The sequence below is a fragment of the Phocoena sinus genome, chromosome 2 (genome assembly GCF_008692025.1).
Source record: "Phocoena sinus isolate mPhoSin1 chromosome 2, mPhoSin1.pri, whole genome shotgun sequence".
NCBI classification, from domain to species: domain Eukaryota; kingdom Metazoa; phylum Chordata; class Mammalia; order Artiodactyla; family Phocoenidae; genus Phocoena; species Phocoena sinus.
Window position 1 is genome coordinate 61150887 of NC_045764.1, and position 24814 is coordinate 61175700.

Sequence of the window (24814 nt, forward strand, 5' to 3'; positions counted from 1 at the left end):
TCAGGTGTCTTAGAAAGGATGAATCAGCTCAATCTTGCTATCATTAGGCCATGGGACAGGTGTCACAAGTTTCTATCACCAAGCCAAGATCAGCCCCCCCTCTCAGTCTTCTCCCTTCCGGCTGGTGGCCAACGAAACCCAGACGCTCAGAGTTAGACCAGCACATTCTGGGGACAGAAAAAGCCGAGGGTAATATGGGGGCCAATGCCTACTCTCATCCCAGCCTAAGTGCACCAAGGAAGCCAGACACGACTCAGAAAGAAAGCTGTCTCATCTCCGGGCCAGAATCCAACACCTCTGGCCAGCCTGGAGAAGTTGATGCTCCAAGAAGACAGGAAGGAGCACCACAGCAACAATACCGATAGCAGCGCCCTATGACAGGGCCCTGCACCCCAAGGGGAAAGCCCCCACCCTGCTGCACAGCAACTTTGCAAGAAGGGGTTGTATGGTTTGGGGAGTGCTGAGCCCCCCCTGCCCTTGGGGGGCTCTGGGTTAATAAGTGCTGGCTCTAGTCTCACCTCCCCCACACACTCCTTGGGGCCTTCTCCATACCCACCCCCGGCCCCAAGAGCCCTTCTCTCCTAGGCTCTGCCCATTGCATGCCCTTGACCCTGGAGACGTAGCCCAATAAAGGTGAGGCCACTTGGGACCCCCAAGAGTCTTTGGGGGAGAGATGGGGGCTCCAGGGAGCCAGCAGAGGACTGTGAAAGGTATGGGGGTAACATTACCTCCGGCTCTTAGGAGATGGGGAGAGCCCAATATTTTACACACTCCACTCTAAACGGTAGCCAAAATGTAGGTGCCTCCTTCCCCCACACACACGCAGTAAGAGGCAAGCAATTGTTCGGAGAAGGGCGGGACCCCAGGGGGCAGGGTCACATCACCCTTTGGGCCACCGAGCTGCTTGCTGGCTGAGGTTGCGGCTGGGCTGGGAGGACCAACCTCAAGCAGCGCCCAGAAGAGCCCACCACCGCTGTGCCATCCCTGCCCTACGCAGCAGGGGGAGCAAACAGCTCCGTGGCTCAATTCCCTCTTCCAACGCCTAAGGGGTCTCCGGATGGACGCAGGGCAAGACCAGGAAGAAGAGAGCGATCCTGCCCAGCTGTGGCCAGCGCTTGGACTCTGAGAGGGCTGAATCGGCTCCCCTTCCCGTGTTCTCACACCTCCCCCAGCTGAGGCTCTGGGCCCTGCCCACGCTACAACCGCATCTAGGGGCAGCCCAGGCTCCCGTGGTGGGGGAAGGGTCGCGGGATCCGCTCCACCCACTTTCCCCTACCTGCTTGGCCCATAACTCCGGTGCCTGGGGCCCTCAGCCGACCTAGCTTTGGGGCTGCCGCCACACCGACCCCGGCGGCTTCCGGGTGTCCCCATGCCCTGCCCTGCGGCGCTGGGGCGCACGTGCACCCCAGCAGGCCGATACACAGGCCGCCGCCACCCATGCAAACCCGTGCCTGCAAGTACGTGCCTGGCCCATATCTGCACACACGCCCCTCCAGAACTGCGTTCTCCCCTCGTTCGGGCCCCCGCGCACCCAGCTCCACGGACCGACACCCAAAGACTGGCGGGAGGGCGGGGGCAGGGGGCGGCCCGGCAGCAGAGTCCGGGCAGCCACCGCCTCGGGGCGATCCCGCCAGCCTGGGCTGCGGCCAGAGGGTGAGTCAAGCCGTAGCGAGGAAACCGCAGGGCCGTCCCGTCCCAGTAGGGCGCGTCCAGGGCCCCGCGGCGCCTCAGTGCCAGACGCCCCCCAGGCCAGCCCCCGCCGCCCCCTCATCTCCGCCCGGGCAGTCCACGTGAGCCGGGCCCCGCGGGAGGCCCGAGGGCTCGGCCTGAGCTCCTCTTCGCCAGCCCCACGCCGGAGGATCGGGCGCCGGGGCCCCGCCGGGGCTCCAGAGAGCTACCAGGCCCCGGGGGCCTCGAAGTCCAGGGAAAGTTGGGGCAGCGGCGCGACCCCTGCCCCGCAGCCCGCCAGCCGGGGGTCCGCGGCAGCCAGGAGCCAAGCCACCTCAGCCCAGGCCCAGCGCGCTCCATCCCCGGGCCGGCCGGCAGGGGCGCCCTGGGGCAGCGCCACCCGCCCCTTCCCCACGCGCCGCCCGCAAACTCGGCCCAAGTTTCCGCGCCCGCCGAGTGGGCGAGCTCCTACCTGCAGGGCACCGGGGTTCCCGCTGCTGCTGCCCGGGGCCGCGGCCGCATCCTCCAGCGCCGCCGAGGCCGCGGGTCCTTGTCCTGCCGGGCCCTGCACGGGAAGTCGCGGTGAGCACCGAGCTCGGAGCCACCCTCCTCGCTGCCTTTCGCGCCGCCGCCGGGCGCCGTCTGCGGTCCCAGGCGGGGCGGGCTGGGGGCGGAGCGGGGGCGGGGCGGCCCGCGCGGTTGGGCAGAGCCCGGCCGCGCCTCTGGGAGCTTGCGCTCCCCTGAGCCCCGGGGTGCGAAAGGCCTGCCTCTGCCAGCCCTCTGGGGGCCGGGCCGCGGGCGCTGTGCACAGTCTGTACCCGCCGCACTCTGCGAACCATCGCCTGGCGCGCCCATCCCATGCCTTCATTCAGTCACTCCGTTAGATCATTCATCCATTGTCACTTTCTAGCTATGCGGCCTTGCGCCCGCCACTTAACCTCATGATCTTTAGTTTCCTTATTTTAGTAAAACTGGGATTATATCATAGTGGTTGTGTCGTAAGGCTTAGAAGAGTTTGTATTAAAATATCTGGCTCTCAAAAATATAAAGTAAAGGGCTTCCCTGGTGGTGCAGTGGTTGAGAGTCCGCCTGCAGATGCAGGGGACGTGCGTTCGTGCCCTGGTCCGGGAGGATCCCACATGTCGCGGAGCGGGTGGGCCCGTGAGCCATGGCCGCTGAGCCTGCGCGTCCGGAGCCTGTGCTCCGCAACGGGAGAGGACACAACAGTGAGAGGCCCGCGTACCGCAAAAAAATAAAAAATAAAATAAAATAGCTGGCTCTCTTGGGCTAGTACAGTTGCATTAGGAGGCTGGAGAAGGGCTCCTTAGTCTGTCTCCTCATCTCGGTGCAGCCAGTGAGGGCAAATTCCAAACAAATGTATCTCAACTCCTGTTAGGGCACCATACCTGTCTGAGGAAGGGGTGATTTCCCCATCTCTGGAGTGAGCCAGGAATGAGGGTGCTGGGAGGTTTGTTAAGTGGCCTCTGAACCTTTAGGACAAATCTCCCTCAAGCCTGAGCACATGTAGCCCGGGAGGTGGGATGGGGTGGAGCATCCCCAGCCAGGAATGGTCTGTTACCAAGAGAGGGGCTGGAGTGGTGGAAGGGCTTTCTCTATTTGCCCTCTCTGAGCCATCTGATGTTGGATAAGAAGACCCTTGGTGCTGCTACCTTCTCTGAAAAACCTGATCCCTCACATTTCCTGGGCTTCCCAAGGACTGGGGACAGGTGTGTGCAGTGGGGGGAGGGAACAGGTGAACATGCCAAAGGTCAGAGCAAGTTCATGGGGCAAAACCACCCAGGCCACTTGCTCAGATCCCAAAGGTCAGGCCTGCCTGAGTCAAAGGGCAGAGCAAGCGTAAGGCCACAGGTTCCAAGAGTAAGGAAGCAGCTAGAGCAGCAGGGGCTGGGCACTGCAGGGAGGAAGAGGAAGTGAAGGTCACCTGGGGGCAGCAGAGAGGGTGTCACTTAACTGAGAGCTGGAGGGGTCTTAGAAATAGAGTTTGGAGAGAGCTGGCAAGCAGAGACTCAGAGAAGGTTGGGGCTTTCCCGAAGTCACACAGCAGTCTGGGATCAGGAAAGTGCATCTGTGTGCTGACAAGTAGGAGTCATGGCCAAGCCTCAGCTCACAGGCTGTTCTTCCCCACTTTTGCTCTTCACCAAGCTGGCCTCCCCTCCACGACACCCATTCCCCCGCCTCTGCCCTGTAATTAGGGGTTGGGTGGAGGGCAGTGTTCTCAGCAATTAGGGTCTAGTCTCAGAACTCTCGGGTTGTATGCTTAGAGGGCTGGGTGTTCCCTTCAATCTCTCTGAGCCTGAGCAGAGCCCACCCAGGCCAGGATGAGCCTGGCGAGACCCCAAGGGGGCCAATTAAGAATCTTCAGCCCAGGGCTTCCCTGGTGGCACAGTGGTTAAGAATCCGCCTGCCAATTCAGGGACACGGGTTCGAGCCCTGGGCCCGGAAGATCCCACATGTCACGGAGCAACTAAGCCCCTGTGCCACAACTACTGAGCCTGTGCTCTAGAGCCCGTGAGCCACGACTACTGAGCCCACGTGCCACAACTCCTGAAGCCTGCATGCCTAGAGCCCATGCTCTGCAACAAAAGAAGCCACTGCAAGGAGATACCCATGCACTCCAACGAAGAGTAGCCCCCGCTCACCACAACTAGAGAAAGCCTGCGCGCAGCAACGGAGACCCAACGCAGTCAAAGAAATAAATAAATAATTTATTTAAAAAAAAAAAAAAAGATTCTGAAGCCCCATTGAGTCTTGTCTTAATTCAGAGACCACTTCACAAAGTATCTTCACTTAATCATTGTCTTCTCCATTCCTTTTAGGCATCACTTAGACACCTTGGACTACAAAAGAGATATCACAGGGCAGGGGACTTGGGAGCCACTTTGTAGCTTTCTGAGACTCAGTTTCCTTACCCGCAAAACAGGAACCATGAAACCTGCCTCACAGACTTCAGTGAGTGTTGAATGAACAAAATCAGTGTGGAAATGCTTGTAAACCATAAAAAGTTTGTAGAGTATCAGCTGACTATGAGCTCCTGAAGGCGTGACCTTGCCCTCTTCTCCTCTATCCCAAGGTCATGTGCAGAGCCTGGGAGAGGAGCCTATCAAGCCTTTGTTGGATAAAAGAAGGTAATCAGTACAAGGTGGCTGCCTTGGGAACCGCCCCCCCTCGCCCCGCACCGTGTGTTTATTAGGCTGTGGTCTTGGAGAGGAGGAATGGTATTGTGGCTGGAAGAAACAGTGTGAGCAAAAACAGAGAAGGGAATAGTCTGCCCTTATGTGGGCTTCCTGGCTGGTGTTAACAAAGAACAGTGGCATAGAGAAGCCTGGAAGGGAGGTTTCACACTCACCACCCCCCCTCCAACACACACACCAGGGCTCCACAGGCTCCACCGGCAGATTCTCCCCCTCCACCCCACCCCAGACAGACACTGATTACTCCTGGCTCCCTGGGAAGGCGAGGTAAGAGGTCAGCTTCCTGAACCTCTGCTTGTTACCTACACATGGCTATTAATAACAGTGCCATTCTCTCTAATGAGGCCACCCCTACTATTTACAAATTTCCTTCCTCAGAGGAGCTCCTTCTCACCCCAGGGGAGGGAGATGTGGTGCTGGTAGCCACCCTACAGGCAGAGAAACAGACAAGTGTGGTGCCCTTTCCCAAGACACACAGCAATGCTCTCCCCAATCCTTTCAGACCCGGCTATAGACATTGCCTCCTTCAGGGAGGCCCCCAGATTGCTGTTATGGCACTCTCTGTCCTCTCTACTTCCTCATCCCTTCCCTCTTCCTACCCAACAGAGGAACATCTCAGTGCTAGTGGGTGGGCAAGGCAAGAAGGCAAGGAGCTCCGCCTTGAACGTGGCCCTGCCGTCCATCGCTTGATAGACATGATCTCATTTAATTCTTACAACAAACATATGAGGCAGGGGTGTGAAAAACAAGTGAACTGAGGTGTGACCTACTGAGCTGAGTCACCTTAGACAAACCCCGTAACCTCTCAGTTTGCTCATCAGTCAAACGGGCGTGATTAGAAAATGTCACAGGGCTCATGCAGATCCAAGGAGTTCACAGCTTGTTTTCTATAGTAAGTCCTCAACCAGTGGTAGCTCTAGAGGTGGAGGGGGAAGCGGCTTGCCCACATAGCCAAGAAATGGAGGAGCTGGGACTCTCCCCGCTGCCCAGGACTCTGTGACCCCAAACCCTTCTGAGAGAAGGCTCAGGCACAGCTGGTGGTCAGGAAGCCTCTGCCACTCAAGCAAGCAGAGCCTGAGTGGTCCCTTGTACCAGGGGCTGTCAGCCTGGGCTCAGGGCATCTCAGGGGGTCTGGATTGGATAGGACCTGGGGTGGGGCAGGTTCATAGGATCTGATCAGCGTGTGGTGAGCCACTTCCCAAAGATGTGCTGGAAAACCAGGGTTTCCTTCTGCAGGGAGGGCCAGGTTAGGGGCGGGGGGAACCTGCTACTCCTCCTGGGTGAGCAGGGAGTGGGGACCCTCCCCCTGCAAACTCTGGAGGAGCCCGACCCCACCTCCAGAGGAAATCAGTCTCTCAGAGAGGGATCCCAAAGACCAAGAAAGGGAGAAGACTTTTCACTAGGCCACTCTGAAGACCATGCCTGCCTTCTGGCTAGAAAAAAAGCCCGCACACAATAATTTGGGGACCCTACTGCAGGAGAGGGAGGACACTCTGATTAATTAACAGCCAGGGTGGATTGACAGTCCTTCCCTTCCTTCCTTCCACCAACTACTGAGGACCCACAGGCTTTATGCTGGCAGTGAGTGGGACCCTGGTACTGTTTCCCTGGCCAGTGAGAGAGATGGATAAAAAATAGACCGTGACACTCCAGTGTGATGCTTGCTTGTGTGGGGATGGGGCTGCTGTGGCCTGATAGAGGCCTGAGGGAGAGGGTACTGGGCCTTGAGTCAGGGGAGGGTCCCCCATTCTGGCTATGATAGAGCCCAGCCACTGGCGGGTGGGATGGGGTAGGGGGTCTGGCTAGGTGCTGGAAGCAGTGGGAAACATTCCCTCCCTGACTCCAAAGAGGTCTTTCTAATGCCCACATCTGACCCTGTCATCCTCCCTGCCCCCAGCTTGGAGTCTCCCATGGCTCCCCAGTGCCTTCAGGATCCAGTTTCCCACTCTGGCTTCTGCCTGCCTCCTGACTGACCCTCCCCAACCGGCCTGCCACTGCAGCCCCCAGAGCCAAAGCCGGGTCACACCTCCATGCTTTGGAATATGCTCTCCCTGAGCTTTGGCTGCCTGTCCAGCTCTTTCTTTGCTAACTCCTATTGGTCTTCAAGGCTCAGCTCAGACCCCTTCCTCCAAGAAGCCTTCCAGAGCTCCAGGCTCAGTCTGGTCACCTCTTCTGAGGCCTCATAGCATTCTGAACTTATCTCCATGCTAGCCATGAACTTATCTCCATTACCTAGTTGCAAGCCTGGCTCTCATACTAGCCTGGGTCTGCCTGAGCGCTGGGACTCCAGTGCCCAGCACAAGGCTAAGTTAGGCCGTGGTTGTGGAGTGAAGGGTTCCTGGCAAAGGGGGACTGTGCACATTTGAAAGGGAAGAAAGTCAGAAAAGCCTCCCCGGGCCCAGAGGTGAGAGCCTAAGAGGAGCCTCTGCTGCCAAAATCTCCCCTGAATCCCCTGCATTTCCCCTCTCAGCCTCTCAGGACCCAAGACCGCAAACCCGAGGCCAGCGGCAGCCTGCCGGCCAACATAGGAAAACTGAGGCCCAGGGAGGGGGAGCCCCTGAGAGAAGGGGAGAGGCTGATGCATTTCCCCCTCAGTGTCGCAGGAGGCTGCTCCCCCCATCCTGAGCCTGGACTCCTGCCAACCTCCCTAATCACCTCCTTTCCTTCCCCATCCAGGGCCATTCTCTGGGGATCCTCTCCCCCGGGCCTCTGTGCCCTGGGCAGAGCAGCCCAGCTGTTTCCAGGATGGTGGTTTGGGCCTGGGCAAGCTGTACCCACAACCCTGACTCCTGCCCAGTGCCCACCGTGCTTTGGTCAGGCTTTGGCCTCCATAGGGAATTACCTTCCCCCAGCTCCCCAGTTCAAAGGTCTTGGGAGGCTGCCAACCCAGCTCCTCCTGGCCCTGCCTGGGCCCCCTCCCCCAGTGCCGGAGCACCCTCCTGTCCTACCATGGGCAGGCTGGGTAGACTGCCCATTGAAAGCTTCCTAAGGCCGGCTGGGGCAGTGGGGTTTGGGCCAGGTGCTTAGCGCTGCCCCCACGTTAGTGGCCCCCTGGGGTTTCCATCACTTAGGGCTGGTTACCAGGCAACTGCATCCGAGGGCTCGGCTCTGGCTTTGGGCTGGCACAGCCGCTGCTGCTGAGCGGGGAGGCTTGCAGTCAGGCCAGCTCGGGTCATGGTCAGGAGGCCTCATGTGCCTGGGCGGGACGGGGGTGGTGCCTCAGATCTGTAACCTCAGAAACTCCTTATCATTTTCTCAGCTTAGACCCAGAGCCCTGCCCCACGAAAGAGGTCTCCAGGGTCTTCCACACAAACACCCACACTCAGAGCCTTCAGGTTTCTGGGAAGTTGAGGGGAGGCTGAGTGGGAGCAGAGAGGGGCACTTTTCCCTCTTTAGGGACTGGGGGTGCAGCCCTGTGGCCTTACTGACCAACACTCTGTGGCCTGAGGTGGGGTCCATGAGGAGAATGATTTCCCAGGTTACAGGCCTTGGGCTTTGGGTCTAAATCCTGCTCTGCCTCTCAGTGGTTGTGTGACCTTGGACATGCTGATTGCCTGTCTGAGCCTCGGGTTGCCTCGTCTGTAGAATGGGATGGTAACCCCTGTCTCATTAGGCAGTGTTTAGCCTGTAAAATGCTAATTAAAACTTTGGCTCCCCTGGTCCAGGAAGATCCCACATGCCGCAGAGCAACTAAGCCTATGTGCCACAACTACTGAGCCTGTGCTCTAGAGCCAGCCCGTGAGCCACAACTACTGAGCCTGCATGCCACAACTACCGAAGCCCACGTGCCTAGAGCCTGTGCTCCGCAACAAGAGAAGCCATCACAATGAGAAGCCTGCGCACCGCAACGAAGACTCAATGCAGCCAAAAATAAATAAATAAAATAAATAAATTAAAAAAAAAATTTTTGGCTCAGGGAGGCCCCCTTGGGGCAGGGATTGCCTCAGTCAGCTCCTTTGGGGAGGTCCCCTAATTGGACCCCTGAGCCCTAGTAATGATGCAAACTCACCAGGCAGAGATAACAGGCAGGGAGGGAGGGGAAAGGGGGAAGGAAACAGGTTGGCAAAAAAATAATAACAACCCCCCTCCCATTGTGAGGGGAGGGACTCGAGAGTCCCCAGATTGTCACTTAGTTGCTGTGTAACTTTGGATGGGTTGCTTGACCTCTCTGAGCCTCCAATTCCTCATTGACAAGTGGAGATAATAGAAACTCCAGCCCCAGAGTGTTGCTGTGAGAAGATATTCAAGGAAAGTACCTAGCACAATGCCTGGCTCAGAAGTAGGGACTCAGAAAATTGGGACAATTATCATCACGTTATTAAACCTGTATTACTACCAATGACTGTTCATACCCATTATATCATTGAGTTCTGAGAGCACCCTGAGAGGAAGGAGAGTAGGGGCAGGCATTCACCTGGGGGAGGTGTTTAGCCTCCCAGCTTTGTCTCCTGATTTCCTGGTCTGGGGGTCCTGGGCCCCCTGAGGGGTGTGGAGGAGCCGGGGCTGCAGATCAAGCAGAAGGTCACAGAGCAGTCTGGGATGCAGATGGAACCAGAGCCTGCAGAGTGGGGAGGACTTAACTAGGCAGAAAGGAGCAGAGAGGGTATGCTTGGTGGGGGAACAGCCTTGACAAAGGCCTAGAGACCAGAGAGAGTGCAGAGTGTGGTCAGGAGCCACGGGAGCCAATGGCGGGGTGGGCTGAGACACCTAGGCCGATGTGAGTGACAGTCACATACTGCCCTGCTGAGGCCTGGGGTCTGGCCCTAGGCAACCAAAGACCCCCTTGCTCCAGGGTGCTGAGAATGACTGTGCCAGAAAGGTGGGCTGTGAAGAGGGGAATCCTTTCTGGTTGCATCAAGGTGGCCACACTAACTCGCCTGCCCTCTGTCTGGAGGTCAATCTCATCCCCCATCTGTGAGCCTCCATCATCACAGAGCACAAATCCATCTCCCTGGGCTCTCCAGCCCCCTCGGGAGGCCACACAGGCCTGTTCTTGAGGGACAGAGCCCAAGCCGAGGTCCAGAGAGAGCCAAGGCTGGCATGGCATGAGCCCAGGCCCTGCCAGGATGACCCAGCTCAGTGATGTCACCGCTGTTCTCACAGGCAGCCTCAAGGGCCCCCAGCCCCACATCTGCCACCCCAGAACAGGGGTGTCCTCCCTCCTCCTCCAGTCTCCCCTGGAGCACAGCACTCTGCCCCCCAGTGCTCAGTGAACCCTTCCAACAAGTGTGGCCTCAGAACACAAGTCTTCTGGTGGCAGGAAAGCCAGGGCCAGGGCTGAGGTGTGGAGGAGACCAGGACGTTGCAGGACAGCTGGCCGGTGCTAGTAAATCAACAATTCCTGAGCAAACACAGCCCGCTCTGAACCCGGGCCTCCTTCCTCACCCTCTGCGGGCAGCCCCCTCCCCTCGTGCAATCCCTACAATCAGGCCATCTGTAGCTGACTCCGCTCCAATTAGCTCAGTAATTAGCACCTCATCGGCCTGTCTGCCTTTGAACAGCTCCCCTGGGAAGGGGTTTGAGGAGGTCTCCATGACCTCAGGGCCCAGGGCTGGGACAAGTTCATGCAGGCCCAGGGGCCAGGATGCAAGGCCCCTGTCAGTCTCCCTGCACCCACAGGTGGCCCCAGCATTCACTGACGTGGCGTTCCTAGCACAGGGCAGCGGAGCCAACTGAAGAACCCCTCTGGGATTGGAGTAGGGGGCTGGGAGGCAGAGGAGCCCCTCCCAGGACAAGCCTTCTCCCCGCAATCGCTGGGACACTTCTCAGCACCCCCACACACCTCCTCACCAACTCCCCTTACTCAGGGACCCCTGGCTGGCAGGGATATCAGGGTGACGGGCAGGGGAAGCGTGAGAGGACAGCCAAGTCCCCAAAGGAAGGAGGCAAAACCGGTTGGGGTCAGATGAGGGAGCTGAGGTTGGAGTGGGGGGGTGGGATGGCCTGTGGCTGGTGGGGTCAGAGAGGGCCTCCTGCAAGAGACAAAAGGAAGTGGAGAGATGTGAGAGGTTGTCAGAGTGTGTGAGGCCACAGCACAGCGCAGGGGCTCTGGCGTGAGGGGCAGGCCAAGATGTCCCCTGACTGACCTCAATTTCCTCATCTTTCTTTTTTTGGCTGTGTTGGGTCTTCGTTGCTGCACACGGGCTTTTCTCTAGTTGCGGTGAGTGAGGTCTACTCTTCATTGCGGTGCATGGGCTTCTCATTGCGGTGACTTCCTTTGTTGCTGAGCACGGGCTCTAGGCGCGCGGGCTTCCATAGTTGCAGTACGCAGGCTCTAGGGCGCATGGGCTTCAGTAGTTGTGGCATGCGGGCTTCAGTAGCTGTGGCTCGCGGGCTCTAGAGCGCAGGCTCTGTAGTTGTGGCGCACAGGCTTCGTTGCTCCGCGGCATGTGGGATCTTCCCAGACCAGGGCTCGAACCCGTGTCTCCTGCATTGGCAGGCAGATTCTTAACCTCTGCGCCACCAGGGAAGCCCTCCACATCTTTAACAGAGGGACAGTCATAGTAACAGCCCCCAGGTTCCGGGGAGAATTACAAGATGTGGGGTGTGGGGCAGAGCAGCAGTGCTACGGAGGTGAGAGGCAGGTGGCAGCAGCACCCAGGCTGTGGGGCAGGAGGTGAGCATCACAGGAAGCCAGCTTTTGTCTCCCTCCCCAGAGTCAGAGAAACACTGGCCCAGGGAGAGAGGCCTTGACAGGGCTGCGGGTGCCCCCAAGGTACGGCTCAGGCTTGGGGGAGGGTGTGAGGGAGGGCATGTCAGGCCCAGGTAAGCAACCAGTGTGAACGGCGCAGGAGACCCAGACAGGCGGGAAGTCAGCCCCACTCCAAGCCAAAACCCACAGATCGGGGCAACCTGGGGCTGACATCGGTCTGTGGTCAGCCACCAGACTGGAGCCTTAGCAGCTGCAAGGGCAAATAAGGTGCAGCCGGGGAGGACACTTGGCCAGGGCAGGGTCTGCCCCTGCAGTGAGTCTCCTCCAGTTCAGTCTAGAAAAATCCCATTGCTGCCTCACTGTTCTGGTGCCAGAAGTCCCTGTAAGTGTCTCCTTCCCTGGGATAAGCATTACCTTATTAAAGATGCTCTGGTGAAAAAATGCCACCAGCCACTTAACCCAGTCCCAAATCCCAACTTGCCACTCATGGCTGTGGGACCTCAGGCAGGGCCCTTCACCTCTCTGAGCTACACGGTCCTTGACTGTGGGATGCTGATCCTGCCCCAAGTTCATGGTGAGGCTCAAGCGGCCAGTGTTCTCAGGCACTTGATTGGGCCTGGCAGGCAGTAAGCACTCTGGGAGCCTGTGTTCCCCCTCCTTTCTCAGGCCAGTTCCTGAGAAGGCCTTGGGACCCTGAGAAAGTCGAGGTCTGCTTTCCCTTCTCTAGAAAGGAGAAGTTCTGTGAGTCATGGCGGAAAGGCCAGAAAGACAAAACTGCCTCCCCAGTCCCTTCTCCCCCCAGAGGCTCCATGCTGGAGGGGAGCGGGCAGGCAAGTCCCTCCAGTAACATCTCCTGCTTTCAAGCCTCCAGCTCCCAGCCCAGCTTCATCCCAATCCTGGCTCCCAGTTCCGGTTCTATCCCCATTCCTATCCCAGTTCTGAGTCAGCAACCAGGAAACACAGCAGGACCCTATACTAATAGGGTGAAAGGCCTTGAGGTGGGTTTGTTCAATTAAGGGAAAGGGACTTGGAAACCATGGCTCCTTGCCTCCAGTGGGCAATGAGGGGCACCTGCTGCCTCTGGCCTGGTCCTCCTTGCCCACAATGATCCTCTGAGTGTCAAACTCAAGTCCACGGGGGCTTCCTGTGACCCACACCATGGGTGCTGACGGTGGGGGGCAGAAGTATCAGGCTCTGGTCAGCCTGAGCCCTGCCTGTGACCATGGTCCCTGTTTGTCCCCAGAAGGGGCATCATAAAGCCTTGAGGGCAAAGCGTTTGTGAAGTCATTTGGGGGCAACTGTGGAGACTATACTTCTCAGCTGGGAAGGGGGTGCTGAGGGAAGCAGCAGGGGAAACTGGTGAACCCGGGAAGTGGACCTGGCTTGGACGTGAAAGGCCTGGGCCTCTCCCTGGGGCCCACGTGACCACAGCCATGATCAGTCTTCTTTACTTCTCAGTCAGGGTCTGCCCAGAACCAGGGCCACCTCTCATCCATTCCTGTAGCCCCTTCGGTCCCAAGCACCCCCGTGGACTTTGAGGGGCTCCCTGATTGGCTGACTCCGTGACTCCTGGTCAGTGTGGGTAGAGTGCTAATCAGCCCCCAGGGCTGTGGCTGGGAGCCAGTCCCTGGGGAACCAGGACTGTCACCGTGACCTGATAGGCTTCTACCAGGATGCTGGCCTCCCCACCCCGTGACAGGTCGAGACAGGCCTCACAGGGCAGAATGAGAGCCCTCCCTGAGCTTGAGAATGTGCTTCCGGGGCCATGGGACCGGAGGGCAGGGGCCCACACTCTGGGCTGGAGAGGCCGGGGGAGATGGGTGCCCTGTCCTCAGCTCAAATCCTGCCTCTGCTGCTTCTTAGCTATGTTGCCTTAGGCAGGTCACTTCATCTCCCTGTAGCACAGCTTCTGCAGGTATAAGATTAGGATAATTGTCACCCACCTTGTGGGACAATCAGGCAGACTAAGTGAGGTTGTGAATGTGAGGAACCCAGCGTGAGCTGGGGCTCAGCAATGCCCAGTGCTTCCTGGAGGTGAACCCGAGGGGTGGAGTGGACCGAGCTGGGCTGTGCAGCCGGAGGTGCGTGTACATGTGGGGGACTGGCCTGGGACAACCAAGAGAGCCCCCCTCTCCCAGTACAGGCCTGCACCGGGGTGTCCACTGCCCCCCTTCCCAGCCCTCATTCAGCCAGACGCATTCCCTCCTCTACCCCTCCCCATTTCCTGTCCAATCTCCTGTCCACCTGGCCGCCTGTGGACTCTGTCCAGGACTATTGACTCTTCTCGTAATGAGGACAACATCAGTCCAGAGCCTCACAGGTCATGAAGCTTAGCAGACTGTAGTGGACAGAAGTCTCCCGAGCTGTGGGTTAGTAGGCCAGTCGTGCAGAGGCAGAAGCCCGGGTGAAGTGACCTGCTCAGGCTCTCACTGCCAGGAAGCAGCAGATCCAGAAGCAGACCCCAAGCCATGGTTCCTCACTCCCAGCCCTGTGCTCCTGCCACTGCGCCTGGAATGGAGCTCTCCCAGCCAGGCCAGACTCACAGGAAGGAGCTCAGAGGACCAGGAGGAGAAGACGTTGCAACCACACAGGAGCACGACCCCTCACGGACAGGCACACCTCGGAACATGGCTTTTCATTCATTCTTTCCCCCATCCATTCATTCATTCATTGGTTCACTCCTTGGGTTTTTTTTGGCTGTGCTGCATGGCATGCAGGATCTAAGCACCTTAGTTCCCCGACCAGGGACCGAACCCGTGCCCCCTGCAGTGGAAGTGCGGAATCCTACTGGACCGCCAGGGAATTCCCCCCTTGTTCTTTGTGTCCTGCACTCTGCCAGGCCTGTTATGCCAGGGTATGCGTGCCCTCTGTGTGTGCCCACAGGACCCACTAGTCACCCAGGGCCCTAAAAGCCCCCCTGGCCTCTCCTTTCTGGCCCAGAATAAGGAGGTGTTGGGGGGAGGGTGTTCAATCACCCACTGCCCCCGACTCTGGTTTTGCTCTCCCACCTCCGCCCCCCACACTCCCCCATCCCCAGCCCCTGTCCCTGAACTCACTGCTTTGGGGTTTACACTGAGTTCCTCCACCAGACTAGCAAAGGCAAGTTTGCATCCTGGCTGCACCCCAGCCGAGCTTTGTGACCTCAGGCTAGTCACTGGACAAGGTTGGCCAGTTTTCTCATCTCTGAAATGGGGCTCATATGCCTTTCTTCCTTTTTTATCGTGGAAGCAAACAAAAAGCACTGGCACAGTCCTCACTGGCTCACCCTCTCCCACTTGAAGCCCGGGCTGCCACCACCCCACCCCTACCAAACGGGAAGACCTGTACCATCTAGACAGGGGCTGGGTCGCAGCTATTCTTTGCCTCTCAGTTTCCTCATCTGTAATTTAAGCATAAAAACACCTAATGGTGGGCCTCCCTGGTGGCGCAGTGGTTGAGAGTCTGCCTGCCGACGGAGGGGACGCGGGTTCGTGCCCCGGTCCGGGAAGATCCCACATGCCGTGGAGCAGCTGGGCCCGTGAGCCATGGCCGCTGAGCCTGCGCGTCCGGAGCCTGTGCTCCGCAACGGGAGAGGCCACAACAGTGAGAGGCCCGCATAACGCAAAAACAAACAAACAAACCAAAAAAAAACCACCTGATGGTATGTTGTGAGACTAAATTAGAAAATCAGTGTATCTGGTGTATCTGGTGTACAGGTTCATTATAAACAACAGGAATGAATGGATAAATAAATAAACAAACCCTTGAGTCTGCTCTAACTTCTTCAAAACCAAACCAAACCAAACGCTGATTAGCAAACTCAGATGCTTTATTGCTCATAGCGTATCACTCGGGACTCCCATCGTGGGCCCCATCTCTGTGTCTTTGAGGTCCCACAGGCTGGACGCATTTGCAGAGGCAGGCTGCCCAGAGGAGGTTGGCGGCCTAGGGTGGCCCCAGAAAGAGGGAGGAGGCTGAGTCTGAAGTCAGGATGAGGCCCTACGGGTCTTTCTCTGACTCAGGACGATCTAGCAGCAGTCCAGGGCCTGCACTATGCACGGGACCCAAGCAGCTACTGTCCGAGGGGCCTCAAGTCTTTAGCTTTCAGCAGAGGCTCCACACAGGGCTGCTGCCAGCCCACCTGGACTGGGAAAAGGCACCACTCGGGGCAGACAGAGCCCTGTGCCAGGGCGCCTGACGGGGGAGCAGAGCATGTGTTGGATTTCAGGGGTTGGACACCCTTGTGCATTGCCCAACCTGCAACTGGCAGGGACCCAGTGACCCTCCAGTAACTCTGAGGCTGGCAGAGTGGCTTCTGTTTCTCCAGGCAGACTTCCCACCCAGCAGCTCGCCCTGCGCCCATGGCCTCCAGCCCACTCCTCCCCATGCTGGACCCCCACCCCCTCTCCAGCCCTTAGCCCCTCAGCACTGACCGGCGCAAGGCAGCGTTGGTGTTAGGCTTTGACCAAAGGTCGGGACGATGCAGAGGAGCGACGTCACAGCGAAGCAGGTCAGACAACGAAACGGTGGCCATCTTGTCTTCAAACCCCTCAGCTGTTTCCCGTCCCGCCGCTCCCGACTCAGGTCACAGCTTGCTGACATCTTCCAGGGACTTCCACCCCCAACCCCCATCTGAAATGCTTGTTCTCCCATCCTCATTCCTAGCAATTTAGCACCCCACCCCAGCAAACCAGCTATGTCTCCCCATTTCTGAGCCCGCCCAGGCAGCTTGCTCAACTAAGGGCACCTATCAGCCCAGGCCTGGCAACCTTCCGCTGCAGTGTCTCTTTCAACAAGCTACACCCTTTCGCAGACAGTGCTTTCTTGCCCACCCACGTAGAGAAATGGACAAAGAATGATAGGAAGATTTATTCCTCTGGGATTGTTTTTCTTCTTCCTCATGAGTTTGGTCACTTTTCTACCTCATCATTTTTAATCTGTGAAAGCCAATCTCAGACAGGTTTTAGATGGTGAGCACGTGTTACAGGTTTATCATAAACTGGTTAGCAAAGGAACCAGTCAAGGAAAACAAAACACAATAGATTCCTCCAGTATCCTGGGAGAAGCTGTGTAATAAAGTGACTTGCAGCACAAACACTAAAGCCAGACTACCTGGTTTCAATCCAAGTTTTGTCCCTTTCTAGCTGTGTGACCTTGAGCAAGGTGATTTAACGTCTCTGTGCCTCGATTTCCTCACCCGTGAACCATGGATAATAATAGCACATACGTCATAGCAAACGTTGTTGTGCCTGAAATCTAGCTGAATTCAAATTACGTGAATTAATTTGTGTAAGCTACCAGCACAGTGCCTGGCACACAACAAGCATGAAAGACTGTTAGCTATTGTTATTATGAGCAAGTTTATATAGGAGAAGATAAAGGAATGTTAGATAAGGTTGTTTAACTATGTACAGGTCTGGTTAGCTTTACCGGGCTGTAAAGCTGTCACATTCATATCAGCTGCGTGGGTTAAACCTGGGTCATACCAACTAGGACAGCCCTCAAATTACCAGGTGTGGACTGTTAATCAGAAATACCAGCTGCAGAAGTTGTGTGGGGTTTTGTGTGTGTGTGTGTGTGTGTGTGTGTGTGTGTGTGTGTGAGTCTGGGATATCTTTCTTTCCCAGACTTCAGCCTGCAGCCCTGTGATTATCAGGAACACCTTTTAATCAAGCAGAGCCTGGGGAATGGGAGGTGGCAGAGGAGAGAGCTGGGGAGCCTGTTCCATCACTGCCAGGTGGTACTGGCAGGGCTTGTAGAGGGCTTTGCTGCCACTAAGAGATGGCCAGAAGGTGTTGCTGTGCCGTGAAGCCTGGGACTGGGCAGCTGAAAGGCTCCTCTGTGGTCCTGGCTATGGGAACAGCTCTCAAGGGCCAGCCATGGTTTCTGGCCACTGGCCACACTGTCTTCTGAACCCTTGGCCTGTGTGGAGCTCCTTCCCTGAGTTCCCAGAGGGCTGTCAGCCTCCAGAATCCTCTGCCCAGCGTTCTGCTGGCCTGAGTGTCCTGTGGAGGAGGGGAGGCAGGACTGCAGGAGGACCCAGCCAGGCTGAGCTGGGAGCCAAGAGGGGCTTGGCAACTTGTCGAGAACTGGCACAGTGCCTCCGTGGCAGCCCCCCACTCCACCCAACCCGCCGGAGCCGCTCAGGACCTGACACAGCATTCAGTTAATAAAGCCGTGTTGATGTTGCCTGGTAAAAGTAAACCCAAGACACAAGGTCACCTGACATTTAGTAGTTCTATCCAATAGAAATATAATACCAGCCATATGTTTTTTAAAAATTTTCCAGTGGACACGAAAAAAAGAAGAAAACAGGTGAAATTAAATTTTAATATATTTAATTTAACCCAATTTATCCAAAATATTGTTTCATATGTAATCAGTATATGAAGTTCTTAATGACATATTTTACATTCCTTTACTTCAAGCTAAATCTTTGAAATCCTGTGGGTATTTTACTCTTCTTGCACATATTCGTGCCAACTAGCCACTGCACGGGAGGGAAAAAATCTTCCTCTACCCTCCCAGGTTCAGCTGCAGAGGCCAGAGAATTAAACGGACAAAGGACAGATTAACAGGAGAAAAAAGTGTATTTCATATGCACACACAGGAGCCAACAAAGGAGGTAACTGGCTCATTAAATGATTAAAGTTAAAGGTTTACAAACCTGACTTATGGAAAATGGGGGGAAATAATTGCTTCTATGGGGAAAAAAATAGATTTCTTTAGGAATGATAAATGGGTTTTTAGGAGAACCAGCATAGGAAAGTTTGTGGTAATATTTGTCTATACAAGTGTGAAAGGTCTCTCGTCTTCTTCAGGGCCGTGAAACTCCCCTGGAGAGGGGATTTATGGTAGCTTCGTTTTCCCAGAAGTTGCTGCTTTTCGTCAGATAAGAGAAGCTCCCAGGAGGCTTTTTTCTGCATCTGCTGAATCTCAGATATCTTCAGATTAAAATGACCTTCATGCCAACTCCAGGGTTCCAAGTGAGTCCGCAAACTACACTACAAGTACTCCACAGGCACAAGTGGCTAGGGGTTACCTTACTGGACAGCGCAGGTGCAGAATCACCCAATCGCTGGGTGCCGGGACCGGGCAGCTCCTAGAGATCGGGCAAGCATCCCTTCTGCTGCCTCCGTGACCTGTTCTGGCCCACGCTCTGCTTGAGTGTCTGCCAGGGGCGGGGGCCCACAGCCTCCTCAGGCAGCCTGTTGCTCGGATCAGGCTCCGAGGTGCAAGCTGTCGATATTGAGCGGCAATCTCCCCCACTGGTTGTGCAACCCAATACCTTTTCCAAAGCGCTGGCACAAACCCGCCGTGAGGGTGGCGGGCAGGTCTTCCTGTTACCCAGAGGGTCGGTGTCCCGCAGCAAGTCGGGAGAGGGAGATGCTAGGATACTACAGCGTCATCCTTGCTCTGTGCGGCTGAGTGGTCCCCCAGATCCCTTGGAGGGGAGGGTCTGCGTTCTGGGACACCTGGCTTTGCGAGCACCCACTACACCGCTAAAGTAGAAAGCCCGGCTCCAAGCCACAGCCAGCTCGGTCGGGGGCGGCCCCTCGCCCTGGGCTCAGGGCGCACCTCTTCTTCCCGCAGCTGGGAGGCACAGAACCCTAACGCAGCCCCCTGGTTTCACAGGTGGGGAAACTGGGGAGCAGTTCTTGTGCTGCCACGGCGTAGTTCCTTCCCAGGGGCCTCCGGAGAAAACCTGGAGGCCTTCCTGGCCTGGGGGGGCCCGGGGAGGGAGGCTCCTCGCCGGCCCGCTGCTCCTCGGACACAGGCGGCGGGCAAGCGAGGGTCGCGGGGACCTGGCGGCCGGGGCGGGAAGCTCCCGGGAACCGTGATGTAACTCGTCGCCCGGCTTGTAGGCGCAGCCCCAGGTGTCGCCTAGGCTTGTTTACCCGAGTCCGGAGTTTACCGGGGGTGGAGCCATAGCTGCCTCGGCCCCGCCCCCGGCGTGCCCCGCCCCGCGGAGCCCCCATACCCCTTGCTGGGCGAGCGAGGCTCCCTCTTCCTTGGGATTCCGAGGGTCCGGAGCCTCGGAACTGAGATACAGGTCTTTGGTCTTCTTTCAGTCTTAGACGTTTGAAGACCCGACGCAGTGGCGATGCCAAAGGGGTGACTCTGAAAGGGCCTGAGCCCCCAAAACAACTCAGAATAGCATTAAAACTAAGTAAAAAGCTGGAGCTTGCACTGCCCACAACTTCAAGAAGACGGCCCGTCTACCTGAACGTACTAGCGTCTCCCCTGCAGTGGTAGCAAGTCCCCGCATCTCTCTAGGTGTCAAGTCTCCTCATCTCTACGATGGGGAGCAGGCTTCTTCCATATGATGCATTGCCATGACAGTCTCTGATTCTAGGCATTGTGGGGAGCGCTTCTTTGGGCCTTCCAAAAGTCGGCCTCCGGGGGAAAAAAACCTCCAGTATTTCTCGGGCGCCCTTCCTAATTTTGCTGCCATGGAGATAGAGTTTGCTCTTGATTGGGAAAAGTTGCTAACACCCTGGAGGACTGAAGGGCAGAACTGCCTAGGGGCTGGGACTCAAGGTGGCCTCCAACCTTTCTAGCTGCAGCCCCTCCCAGGCCCATTCCTAGGCCTGGCTCACTGGGGCCAGCGGAGTGCCTGTGTGCCCAGCACCCAGCCCAGCTGAGCTCTCAGGCCAGACTCAGGCCTCCCACCCCCAGAGGAGAGGCAGAAGTCGAGACAGTGTGTGGCTGGATGACAGTGGGTCTGGATGGAGCCCAAGGTTGGGGTACTGCTGATGCCAACAAGAACTCCAGCAGCTGTGACCTGTGGTCACTGCCAAGGTTTTCCCACCCATACTCTTAGTTCCCTGGTGAGGCAGGCAAGCTGAGTCCAGATAAGGCAGCTGAGGCTCAGGGAGAACAGGGTAGCCCCGCAACACCCAGTGAGCTGGTGCCAGAGCTGCAACTAGGCCTCAAACCCCTGTTTTACTCCCACTCCTGAGAAGGACCCAGACCCCTCACGCTCCCACTCCTGAGAGGGCATGAGCCCTGTGAGCAGGAACAGTCCAGGAGGGCTTCCTGGACTGGAGGCTGGGTCCGAGCTAGGTAAGGCAGGAGGGTCAAGACTTGAGGAGGGTGTGAGATAGGAAGTGCTCCCTGAGCTGGGAAGTAAAAAGAGAGGGGAGGTTCCCCTGGGGAGAGAGCAGCCCTCGGGAGCTGTAAGAAGCGAGGGTATGGGAGGTCTGGCCAGAGAGGAGGGTCTGGGGGTCAGTCGGGGACTAGCAAGTAATAGTCCAGGCCAGTGAAGTTCAAGGGCAGTTCTTGAGTAGGGCCGGGCAGCAGACCAGATGCAGGATCGAGAATGTCGGTGTTGGGGGTAAGCTTTACCATCCTGCCTCCACTTCAGGCTCTCCCATTTCCCAGGCCTTGGGTGTGTTCTCTTCCCTCTGTGGGCCTCAGTTTCCTCATCTATAAAATGGGGGTCATCTCCCTATTCAGCTCATGGCTGAGAAGGTGCTTTGTGATTGGACTTTACATACTTGAGGGTGTGAGGGACTTGTATACAAAAGTGACAAAGCAAATGGGGTCAGGGAGGACTCTTTGAGGGGCTTCTCCTTCTCCTGGATTCCCTGGCTCCACAGGAAGAGGCTCCATACACTTGCTTCCCTGAACCCTGCCAGCATGTCTGGGAGGCCCCTGGGCTTAGCAAATATTTGTGCCTCTGATCTAGTCGGTGGCTGCCAGAACATTCTGTCCTGCCGCCCATTCGTCTAGGCCTCTGCCTCAGGCCATGAGGATCCTGAAAGAGGACAAAAGTGTAGGGTTGGGACTTCTGGGTCCTTCCCCCTCACCCCTCCTGCCTTATCCTCCTGAGCCCCTCATCCCAGTTTAGTCTTGAAGTTCATAACCCTGTGCTAGGCACTGTGCAAGGGACAGGGGACAGGTGGCTCTAAAGAGCCTCTCCTAAGAGCTAGGACCTCGGGCCCAAATTTGAACTCAGTAGCTGTTCTGCTGTGTGGTCTTGTGTGAGTCCATTACCTCTCTGAGCTTGTTTCTTCATACCTGAAATGGTGGTGAAATGGTTTGGGTCAGTGCCTGGACGCTTAGTAAGTTGTTTTCTTCCCTAGCCTTCCTTCTCTGGCTCTGTATTGTCCCCCTAGAAGTTTGGGCCTGCCCAGTTTAGCCAATAATAATAACAAGAGTAAGAAGTTTCCAACATGATTGAGTGCTGTGTGCAGTGGTGTGCTGGTAAATGTTTAACAACCAGCTCTAAGAGAAAAGGTCCTGGTTTGCAGCATTTGCCTGATTTCTGTCTTGTTAATATTATCACCAGGCCGCTTTCAAGCTTCCAACATGACATCACTGAACATGGAGTTGGGAGCCGGTGAGAGCTGGCTCCAGCACAACACTGCATACAGGATTAGCTACGTTATTCACCAGGCTCAGTGCAAAATGAAAAAATCACAGGGTCCCTTATTCGAAAAGCAGGGAAAAAGCTAACGCTTTTTCCTTCTTTCTGCGATTTCTCTCTCAACCCATCCTAATGCTCTTTTTTTTAATTTAATGTCACACTCCTTCCAGCATGGGGATACTCACAGGACAAGTGCAGACCCTCACAGGTGGGCGGTGGGGTAGGCAAGTCCCAAGACTTGGCACACATGTATAGGATCCACCGACTACCAGGTTGTCCCTCATATCAGCCACCAGGTACATGCTCCAGGAAGTCCAGTCAGGCATGTTGCCTTCCCACAGGCCCACAGGCCCCACCCACGTCCCAACCTTCAAGCCAGGCTATGCGAGGCACCCATATGGGAATGGGAAAGAGGCTTGTCCTGGCCAAGCCACCCCACTGAATGCACCATATTGCTGCCTGACTAGAGAAAGGTGGCCAGTGGTTGCAGGGTAGAGAGGAGGAGAAGGCCAGGTGAGGCCAGGTGTACCAGAGGATAAGAACGCATTCTAAAGAGGCAGGAAGGTAGCAGGAGTTAGGACAGTGCTGTGAGCAGGAAGCCCCAAGCCCCTGGCACTGGCTCCATTACCCCCCTGGACTTTCCTTACCAGACACAAATTCAAAGATAAAATTATGAAACATTTCAAGATGCCGATCAATCTCAGTGCATTTAACCAAGCTAGGTGTCCTTCTGAGTGCAGGGCCCTGTGGGCTGTCCTGGTCTCAGACCCATGAAGCCAGCTCTGACTGTATGTGTCATCCAAGTGAGAGAGGAATGGCCCTACAGGGTCCTCCCTCAGGAACTTCAGTCCTCAAGTCAAGAGATACCTGGGGATCCTGGGCCAAAGAGAGGCCAAGGAGACTCGCAAACCCTCCCTCTTCAGAGAGGAATCTCCACCACCTTGGGGGAAGCTTCACAGGGCATTGCAACTGGGCAAAAACTTGGTCAACAAAAGCAAAAATACAGCCTGTTATGGAACATTTACCATCAATGATCTGCATGTCTCTTATATTTGCATTGTGCCACTTTCCTCTTTTTGTAAAGACTTTATAAAAATGTGTCTTTTGCTTCTAAACAAGTGAAAGATAACATTTTCAAACATCCAGTTCACCGCCCAACTGAACAACATATCTTTGGTTGCATTCATTGATCTATGGAGCACCCACAACTGTAAAAGTTTTCTCTGTACTGACATTTGTCCTGGGGATTGAAGCCAAATATTGAGACTCAGTTTTAGCAAATTTACAGCAGCAGCTTCTTGGCTTAAAAAAATATTTCCACTTATCAAGAATGGTTGCTTGTTCCTTTAAGGAGAATGACCACGGGGTCCCAGGCCTCTACTTCCTGATGATGAGAATTTGGAAGGGGCACTTTTCACACCACACCAGCCTCAGACGAGGGTGTTATGGTTTAATTTCTCAGGAGTGGCCATATGCCCCAGGGGGCAGCTGCTGGAGGGCACATCTCACCAGGGAGGAGGGCCGCAAAGTGAGGGCAAAGGATGAGAGGACCCCACAGCTCTGTCCAGGTGATGCCCCATCATGGGGGCCCAGGCTCAGCCCATGAGCTCTCGGGCTACGCTGCACTGAGGAGGGGCAAGGGGGCCTCACTGTTCCAGGTGAGCCCTCACATGCACACACTAATAACCAGGCAGGAAGCCACCCAGATACCTTAGCCTGAAGTGCATTGTGGTGCATTGGCTATAAACTATAGCATACTGAGAAAACCTGACGATTAAGGAACAATGGGCATCACTCCTAGCCGGTTCTTCGATTGACCTCCTCATAGAAATTCAAACCATAGTGTTTTGAGTCTAACTCAGGGCCCTCTTAACACTTTGGTGTTCTTGGGCAAGGTCCAGAACACATCTGAGCCCCTGTTTCTCTATCTGTAAAATAGAAAAGTGATGCATGTCTTCAAGGTTATGGTCACAATTAAACAAGATGCATGTGTGTGTGTGTGTGTTTATGTTTATATGCCAGACACAAAGCTGGTGCTACAATAAAAAATGGCAATACGGGTGGCTATTATTATTATTACTATTGGCAATCAAATAGTAAAGACAGGGTCTGATTCACTTCTGGGTCCCTGGTACACCATAGGTGGTACTGGGGAATGTGAATTCAACTACTGGGCCTTGGCTGGGCTACGACTTGAGAATGGCTCACGGGGGTGTGGTCACAGGCAGCAGAAGATGGAAGTGTGAGTGAGCTGTGCTGGGCCCCCAGCGGCCTTTTCCCCCTAAGAAACAGTCAGAACTGGAGTAAGGAGGCCTGTAGGGGAAAGGTCATCCTCAGCAAGCGCTCTCATTTCACAGATGGACAAACTGTGTCAATCTGCCATGAATGTATTACACTAATTCCACTGGCTTCAAAGTAACTTTGGAATCCAAACAGAATAGCATCTGGGGGTACAAATCATGGGTGCTTGCTCAGATTCCCCTAACAATCTGCTTTATTCCACCTTTCCCAGCCTTACTTCTCTTTTCTTCACCCTTGCTACCCTGGGCTTGCACCTCCCAAATAAAGTATTAGCATCTTAATCCTTGCATCAAGCTCTGTTTTTCAGAGGACCCAGGATAAGATGGGCAGCATTTCCAAATTATTTGTATTTATTATAGGATTATTCAACATAAAAGATCCCCATATAGAATTATTCCATCTATTCAGATAGAAGTCTCTATGAATACGTACACCACACATACACATTTCTTTGAGCAAGGGCAGAAAGACCACAGTACCTTAAGCTCTAGGTGGATGCCTGTGGTGATGGACTTGCTGGTACAGATGCTCTTTCACCAACAGTGGTGGCTGCCTAGAATGTTATTCTGCATCAGATCTCATTTGAAGCTCTTCACAGCAATACGCAGAGCCTCCTGCCAGAGATGTGCC

At 55.8% G+C, this 24814-nt stretch overlaps 1 long non-coding RNA gene across 1 annotated transcript; it reads left to right on the top strand.

Annotated features, from left to right (window-relative positions):
* The first annotated feature begins 1530 nt into the window (after positions 1–1530).
* Positions 1531–24464, top strand: LOC116749039. Its single transcript, XR_004348495.1, has 4 exons — positions 1531–1653; positions 4506–4638; positions 4760–4814; positions 24396–24464. It is a non-coding gene; the product is annotated as an uncharacterized LOC116749039 (long non-coding RNA).
* The last annotated feature ends 350 nt before the right edge of the window (positions 24465–24814 follow it).